Below are 9412 nucleotides of genomic sequence, written 5' to 3' on the forward strand. Positions count from 1 at the left end.
AACTACAGGAGTGCTGTGCTTCCACACCATCTCTGGGTACAAGTTTCTTCATGATTTCAACATCCTAGAAGGAGCAGATCTCTGGTTTTCTAAATTCATTCTTAGAAATATTTATGTCTGGGGCTAGAGAAATGGTCAAGAGGTTAAGAACACTGGCTGCTCTTCCAGAGGACCCTGGTTTATGTCTCAGCACACACATGATGTCTTACAACCACCTGTAACTCCAGTTCTACTGGGAGATATTGGGAAAAAAAAACTCATGTGCATAAAATAAAGAAAAATCTTAAAAAAAAAAAAAAAACAAAAAAACCGTAACTCAAGTAGGATGTTGCAAAGTGAGAGAAACTATAGACCTAGTATCTTTTAAGAACTGATTGCCTAGCACTGATCTACAAAAAAAGGTCCAGGACACCCAGGGCTGTTTCATAAAGAATCCCTGTCTCGAAAAACAAAAACATACAAAACAAAACAACAAAACTGATTATGGAATGGACCATACAATGCCAACAAGCAGAATCCAGCAAGATTTATGTAAATATAAATTTTATGTATTATATTTCATGTTACACAAGTTATACATAATGTACAGTTTATATACACATAGTTTATAATATTTTGTATATATCAATTATAATTAATGTAGTGAAATAAATATAATTTATTTCTATTTGTTTGCATTTGTTTAAGTTCTCTCTCTCTCTCTCTCTGTGTGTGTGTGTGTGTGTGTGTGTGTGTATGTATTTGTGTATCAGCCAAACAGGGACTCAAGAGTCTTGAATATTTTCACAGTAATCAGTGTAATTTATCACATTAATATGCATAAAACCTAAATACCTAAAAGGCATTTGATAAAATTCAATCATTTATGTTTTTAAAATATCTAAGAAAATTTTATTATTCAAGTATCTAAATGTTTTTAAGAAATTTACTGAGAGTCCTAGATTGTAAAATACAGGAAAATAAGAAATGAAGCCACCAGGGTTCGAGAGGAAGACATTAAAATCTAGTGTGTAAACAACAAGCTTGTTAATTACTAGGTGCAAGTGATTCCCAAGATAATTATAGGATACAAATTCAATATCCCACTGTCCCTTACATTTCTATATGCATCTCATAAATAATTAGGCAATCAAATGAAGTAACTTATTTATAATAGCATTAAAGATAAATATCAGGTAAGATTTTTAATGAAAGATGTGTAAGACCTCTACTTAGAAAATCACATAATTCAAAGAAGGAAATACATGAAAGATTCTGCCATGTCCTTAGGTTACATGACTATTTAAAAAGTCATTTCAGTTTGGTTTACATACATACATACATACATAATGAAATCTTGGAATGATATTGATTGCATACATCTTCTCATGGAAATTGATAAACATAAAATTTATATGGCAAGTGAAGAGCTAAGTATAGCCAAAAAAATAAAAAATGTTGTGCCAAATGATGAAAGTGCCTGGGTTGCATTCCTAGACAGTGGGCAATAATAGCAGCACTCAAAACAGCATGGGCAGTAGAGGAAAAGACAGACTCTCACATATTTAGACACACTTGATTCATGAGAAAATGAAACATAATAACAACGAAGAACTAAGTCTTCACTTGCTGCTTCTGGGTGCTCGGCATCCTTAGCCAGCAGGGAAATGGAAATGAAATCTTCCCTGAGATCATAGTAATGAAAACAAAAGAATTCCATGGAATACATAGGGAAAAGGAAACCTCATTTCACTGCTGGTAGGAGTGTAAATTATTTTAGCTACTGTGGAAATCATATGGAGATTTCTTTAAAAAACAAAAACAAACAAACAAAAAAACCTGAAAATAGAACTACTATGCAATCTCTGCAACTTCCGGGTACATGCCTGAAGGATTCTAAGCCAACGCACCACAGAAACACCTGCACATTCGTGTTTATTGCAGAACACTGTTCATGGTAGCCAAACTATGGAATCTTCCCAGATGTCCCTCAACATAACCGGATAAAGGAAATGTAATATATATGTATATGTAGTAATACATAATAGAACTTTATTAACTCATAAATAAGTAGAACGAGATTATGTTGTTTGTTGAAAACTGGATGTAACTGGTGATCATCACATTAAACAAAGTAAGGTGGGCTCAAAGGAGCAAATACTACGTTTTTTCTTATGTGTGGATCCTAGGATTTTATAGATACATAGGGCCATGTGGGGACACACACACACACACACACACACACACACACACACACACACACACACACTGCACTTAACAGGAAGCAGAAGGGAACCTGAGTGACAGTAGGGAGGGGAACAGAGGGCGGGAGAATGTGCAAGCCACACTTGAAGGGGGTTACTTTATGAAAGCCATCACCATGTACAATAAATATAGGCCAATAAAAAGAAAATGTGTACTTTAGAAGATTTTTTAAAATGCAATATAGCCTACTATTTAGGGATTTGGACTCTGGAGTCAAATGCCCACATTTGAATCTTAGCAGCTGCCAGCCCTCCCTGTGATTTAATATTTTCAATCTGTGAAATGAGAGGAAGTAGAATAAAATATGTTCTGCAATAAAATCCTTGATAAATTGTTCTTCATTCAAAGTATGGATTTCAGAGGCTGGAGAGATGGCTCAGAAGTCGGGGAAACTTGCAGCTCATACAGAGGACACAGGTTTGGTCTCCAACTCCCATGCTGGGCAGCTCACAGCCTCCTGTAACTCCAGCTCCAGTGAATCCAAAGCCCTCTCATGAACTCTGAAGATACTGCACACATGTGGCATACATATAAATAAAAAAAACTTTAAAAATAAAATTATAAATTTATGTTCATCAAAATCTGCCATTAGTGGGATGAAATTACAAACCACAAAGTATGAAGATATGTCTGCAATTTATATAAATAGCACATCTCCATATTTTAAAAATTCATAAATAAAATTACGCAGAATAAATAGATAAATGGGATGAGAGGGACCTCACTAGAGATACCCAAATATAAAGATGGCTAATGAGAATTTAGATCACAGTGTGGCTCTACTGCACCACTACCAGATTTGTTGAGATGAAGAAGATAATCTTATTAAGGGGACCAGGGACACCTAGCAATGTCATACACAGGAGGCAGGAGTGCACACTGGCACATCCTCTTAGATAAACTGCTTAGCAGCATCTAAAGAACTTTATATGTGTATGCAGAAAAATTGAAATGTCTATACCAAAAGACACACAAACAAGTGCCTGTCTCTATTTCTTATGAGATTCAGAAAGCATCAGCACCATAAGTGTTCACAGACAGCAAAATAGGTGGTACGTGTCATTAGGGTATTTTTGCATGAGAGCACTAGCTAAATGGTCATGGAAATTCCTATCAGCCATCACATACCACATATGGCTGAGACTCGAAAACAGACTACTGGGTAGAAGACATCATACTCAAAATGTGTGTCATGTGGCTAGATATGACAAGGTATGAACCCAGGAGAACTTGTTCCTGACCTTAGATGCTGGAATAACAACTATATATCTTGGAGTAGAAAGGGGAGAGGCAGGGACTTGATGTTCTGAGGTGCTAGTGACATGCTGTCCTTTGATCTGTGTTGTGCGTACACAACTGCATAACCAGAAGTGCTTATGCTGTGTTCACCGTCCCTTAAGCCGCAGCAACAGTGTTGTTCAAAAGTGAACACATAAACAATTGATCATAAAGCAACGCATTCGAAGGCTGGAGAAATGGCTTGCAGGTAAGAGTTAGTGTGCTCTTGCAGAGGACCTGGGTTCAGTTCCCAGCACCACATGGGAGTTCACAACCACCTGTAATTCCAGTTCCTAAGTATTTTGTATGCCCTTCTGACTTCTGCTGATTTCTACATGCTCATGATGCACATACGTAAACTCAAATGCACACACATACACGTAAAATATTTAAGGAAAAAAACAAACAAACGTGTGCAGCCGGGTGGTGGTAGCACCTGCCTTTAATCCCAGCATTTAGGAGGCAGAGGCAGATGGATCTCTGTGAGTTCCAGGCCAGCCTGGTCTACAGAGTGAGATCCAGTCCAGGCACCAAACAACACAGAGAAACCCTGTCTCTAAATAAATAAACAAACAAACAAACAAACAAATAAATAAATGAAAAACACAAACAAAATTAAAAAAAAAACAACAGGGCAATCAGTTTCTAATCTTTTAATTTGGGAATTCTACTTAATAATGTTGAGATGAAGTCATTAAAGATATACAAAAAGCTTAAACACTTTAACTACGGCCATGTTAAAGACATCATTGTCAGCAGCAGCGGCGCAGGGTCCTGTGTGCAGGTGTTTCCCGGCGCTGTGTCTTGGAGCAGCCGCAGCTCTCCCTAGAGTCAGGAAGAGTGCGTGTTGGTCCGCAGAGGTCTTTCTCATCTCGCTCGGCTGCGGGAAATTGGCTAAATAAAGCGACTGAGTCCGCGAAGGAGAGAGAAAAGGACCAGTTCCGTAAACTCTTTACTGGTGGCTTAAGCTTTGAAACCACAGAAGAAAGTTTGAGAAACTACCACGAGCAATGGGGAAAGCTCACCGACTGTGTGGTTACGAGGGATCCTGCAAGCAAGAGATCAAGAGGATTTGGTTTTGTAACTTTCTCCTCCATGGCCGAGGTTGATGCTGCCATGGCTGCAAGGCCTCAGTTGATGGCAGGGTAGTTGAGCCAAAGCGTGCTGTAGCAAGAGAGGAGTCTGGAAAGCCAGGTGCCCATGTGACTGTGAAGAAGCTGTTCGTTGGTGGAATTAAAGAAGATACTGAGGAACACCACCTTAAGAGATTATTTCGAGGAATATGGAAAAATTGATACTATTGAAATAATTACTGATAGGCAGTCTGGGAAGAAAAGAGGCTTTGGCTTTGTTACATTTGATGACCATGATCCTGTGGATAAAATTGTATTGCAAAAATATCACACCATCAATGGTCACAATGCAGAAGTTAGAAAGGAATTGTCTAGACAAGGGATGCAGGAAGTCCAAACTGTCTAGACAAGGAATGCAGGAAGTCCAAACTGTCTAGACAAGGGATGCAGGAAGTCCAAACTGTCTAGACAAGGAATGCAGGAAGTCCAAACTGTCTAGACAAGGAATGCAGGAAGTCCAAAGTTCAAGGAGGGGAAGAGGAGGAATCTTTGGTTTCGGGGATTCTCGTGGTGGTGTCTGCGGCAGCAATTTTGGACCAGGACCAGGAAGCACCTTTGGAGGGGGGGGGATCTGATGGATATGGAAGTGGACATGGATTTGGGGATGGCTATAATGGATATGGAGGAGGACCTGGAGGAAATTATGGAAGTGGAAATTACAATGATTTTGGAAATTATAACCAGCAACCTTCTAACTATGGCCCAATGAAGAGTGGAAACTTTGGTGGTAGCAGGAACATGGGAGGACCATATGGTGGAGGAAACTATGGTCCTGGAGGAAGTGGAGGAAGTGGGGGCTATGGTGGGAGGAGCTGATACTGAGCTTCTTCCTACTCACTCTGGGTTTCACTGTATAAATAGGAGAGGATGAGAGCCCAGAGGTAACAGAACAGCTTCAGGTTATGGAAATAACAATGTTAAGGAAACTCTTATCTCAGTCATGCATAAATATGAGTGATATGGCAGAAGACACCAGAGCAGATGCAGAGAGTCATTTTGTGAATGGATTGGATTATTTAATAACATTACCTTACTGTGGAGGAAGGATTGTAAAAAAATTCCTTTGAGACAGTTCCTTAGCTTTTTAATTGTTGTTTCTTTCTAGTGGTCTTTGATAATGTTAAATTTGTAAGTTTCAGGTGACACGTGAAACCTTTTTTAAGATTTTTCTCAAAAGTTTTGAAAAGCTATTAGCCAGGATCATGGTGTAATAAGACATAACGTTTTTCCTTTAAAAATTTAAGTGCGTGTGTAGAGTTAAGAAGCTGTTGTACATTTATGATTTAATAAAATAATTCTAAAGGAAAAAAAGACAACATTGTCTGTAACAGGGCAGAGGGAAACTATCTTAGTGAGAAACTAAAGATGGTTTAGAGGAGTGGGCGGGGAGGGGGCCCCAGAAATAGTAGTGGCCGCAAGGTTCTGGCCCCAGAAGCCAAGGCTCTCCGGGTTCTGCCAGCCCTACACGAAGACAGGCAAATCATCAGGGAGACCTTGCATTTGGTATCTAAGCAAGCTGAGAACTTTTGTAATTTCCCAGGAGGGTTATTAATTGGAGGATCTGACAACAAACTGATTTATAGACATTATGCAGCACTATATTTTGTCTTCTGAACGGATTACTCAGAAAATGAACTTGGTATTTTAGATCTACTTAAGTATTTATGGAAACATTGGACAAATGTTTTGAAAATGTCTGTGGGCTGGATTTATTTCATGTAGACATAGTTCACAATATTCCTGCAGAAATGATCAGGGGAATGGTATTGAAGATCAACGTGAATGAAATTGAGGCACAAAATAAACTGGAGAAATCTGGGCTATCCAGACTCTGGTTCCTGGTCATCCAGGCAGTGTCAGGCATGGGCTCCCTCTTGTGGTCTGGGCCTCAAATTACATCAGTCGTTGCTTGGCCAATCCCACAAGTTCTTCTCCACCACTGCCCAGCACATCTTGCAGGCAGGACGGACTGTAGGTGGACGGTTTTGTGTCTGGGTTGGTGTCCCAGTCAGTCCCACCACGGGAAGCCTGCAAACTAGACTTCTTTTTTTTAAACTTTTTTAAAAATTATTATTATTATGTGTTTTAATTTTATACATCAGCCATGGGTTCCCCTGTCCTCCCCCCTCCTGCCCCCACACCCACCTTCCCCCCAGCCCCTCCCCTCCATTCCCATGTCCTCCAGGACCAAGACTCCCCTGGGGACTTATTTTAACCTGGTGGATTCAGTACAGGCAGGTCCCGTCCCCTCCTTCCAGGCTGAGCAAAGTGTCCCTGTGTAAACCCAAGGTTCCAAACAACCAGCTCATGCACCAAGGACAGATCCTTGTCCCACAGCCTGGGCGCCTCCCAACCAGATCAAGCTATTCAATTGTCTCACTTATCCAGAGGGCCTGATCCAGCTGGGGGCTCCACAGCCTTTGGTTCATAATTCATGTGCTTCCATTCGATTGGCTATTTGCCCCTGTGCTTTTTGCAATCTTGGATTCAACAATTCATGCTCTTGCAGTCCCTCCTCCTTCTCAACAGTTGAACACCTGGAGCTCCACCTGGGGCCTGGCCAAGGATCTCTGCATCCACTTCCATCAGTTATTGGATGAGAGTTCCAAGACGACTGCTAGGGTGTTTATTCATCTGATCACCAGACTAGGTCAGATCAGGCCCTCCCTCGACCACTGCCAGCAGATGGATATATCCTACAGAGGATATATCATTGTGGATTTCTGGGGACCTCTCAAGCACTCTGCCTATTCCTGTTCTCATGTGGTCTTCATTTATCATGGTCTGTCATTCCTTGTTCTCCCATTCTGTTCTTGATCCAGCTGGGATCTCCTGCTCCCCTAAGCTCTCTTTCCCTCAAATCTTGCCCTTCATTACTCCCACTGTTGGCCAGGTCGTTCATGTAGATCTCATCCATTTCTCTGTCACTGGGTGATCCCTGGGTCTTTCCTAGGGTCCCGTTTTCTAGGTAGCCTCCCTGGAGTTGTGTAGCAGTCTAGTCATCTTTGTTTTACATCTAGTATCCTCCTGTGAGTGAGTACATACCATGTTTGTCCTTCTGAGTCTGGGTTACCTCACTCAGCATGATTTTTTCTAGATCCATCCATTTGCCTGCAAACCTCATGATGTCATTGATTTTTCTCTGCTGAGTAGTACTCCATTGTGTATATGTACCATATTTTCTTTACCCATTCTTCAGTTGAAGGGCATCTAGGTTGTTTCCAGGTTCTGGCTATTACAAACAATGCTGATATGAACATCGCTGAGCAAATGCCCTTGTGGCATGATTGAGCATTCTTTGGGTATATGCCCAAGAGTGCTACAGCTTTGGTCTTGGGGGAGAATTGGGGATCCATCTCCCCCAAGACCAACCTAGACTTCTAAACTGTCTCCTCTGAGGACCTTCTGCTGGGCTGAGAGGGGCTGTGACAACAGTGGCCTCTAGTGTACAAGGAAAGATGGCTGGTTCTTATTCCTTTTTTTTTTTTTTTAATTAAAAAGAAATTATTCATTTTACATACCAACCACCGATCCCCCCTCTCATCCCTCCTCCCGCTCCCCCTCCATGTTCCCTCCCCCCCAACCTACCCCTCATCCCCTCCTCCAAAAGGTTAAGTCCTCCCATGGGGGGACAGCAAAGCCTGGTTCATTCAGTTGAGGTAAGACCAAGCTCTTCCTCCCTGCATCAAGGATGAGCAAGGTGTCTGACCAGGGGATCCAGAAAGCCAGCTCATGAACCAGGGATAGATCCTGATCCCACTGCCAGGGGCCCCTCAAAGAGACCCAGCTACACAACTATCTCCTGTGTGCAGAGGGTGTAGTCTGGTCCCATGCAGGTTCCACTGCTTTTGGCCAAGTTTGTGAGTTCCTATAAGCTTAGTTCAGTTGTCTATGTAGATTTCCCCATTATGATCTTGACTCCCCTTGCTCATATATTCCTTCCACCCTCTCTTCGACTGGGCTTCTGGAGCTTGGCCTGGTGTTTGGTTGTGGATCTCTGCATCTCCTTCCATCAGTTACTGGATGAAGGCTCTATGATGACAATTAGGGTATTCACCCATCTGAATACTGATTAGGCACCCTTTCCACTATTGCTAGTAGTCTTATATGGGGTCATCCTTATGAATTCCTGGGAATTTCCCTAGCACCAGGTTTCTCCCTTAGTGTCTCCCTCTATCAAAATATCTCTTTCATTGTTCTCCCACTCTGTCCCTCCCCCAACTCGACCATCCTGTTCCTTCATGTTCTTATTTCCCTTCTCCTCCCCTCTATTCCCCCCACCATTCCCAGTTTACTCATGGAGATTTCCTCTGTTTCCCCTTCCCAAGGTGATCCATGTGTCCCTCTTAGGGTCCTCCTTGTTTCCTAGCTTCTCTGTAGCTGTGGGTTAAAACCAACATGTGGACCAATGAAATTGAATTGAAGATCCTGACATTAACCCGCACACCTATGAACACCTGATTTTTAACGAAGAAGTCAAAACTGTACAATGGAAAAAAGAAAGCATCTTCAACAAATGGTGCTGACATATTGGATGTCAACATGTAGAAGATTGCAAATAGATCCATATCTGTCACCATGCACAAAACTTAAGTCCAAGTGGATCAAAGGCCTCAACATAAATCCAGTTACACTGAACCTGATAGAAGAGAAAGCAGGAAGTAGCCTAGATTGCACTGGCACAGGAGATCACTTCCTAAATACAACACTAGTAGCACAGACACTGAGAACAACGATTTGTAAATGGGACCTCCTGA

General features: G+C 41.5%; 1 pseudogene; it reads left to right on the forward strand.

Annotated features, from left to right (window-relative positions):
* The first annotated feature begins 3719 nt into the window (after positions 1-3719).
* On the forward strand, positions 3720-5481 carry LOC118584693 (annotated as a pseudogene).
* Positions 5482-9412: the final 3931 nt, after the last annotated feature.

Source organism: Onychomys torridus, chromosome 5, assembly GCF_903995425.1.
Source record: "Onychomys torridus chromosome 5, mOncTor1.1, whole genome shotgun sequence".
In the NCBI taxonomy this organism is placed as follows: domain Eukaryota; kingdom Metazoa; phylum Chordata; class Mammalia; order Rodentia; family Cricetidae; genus Onychomys; species Onychomys torridus.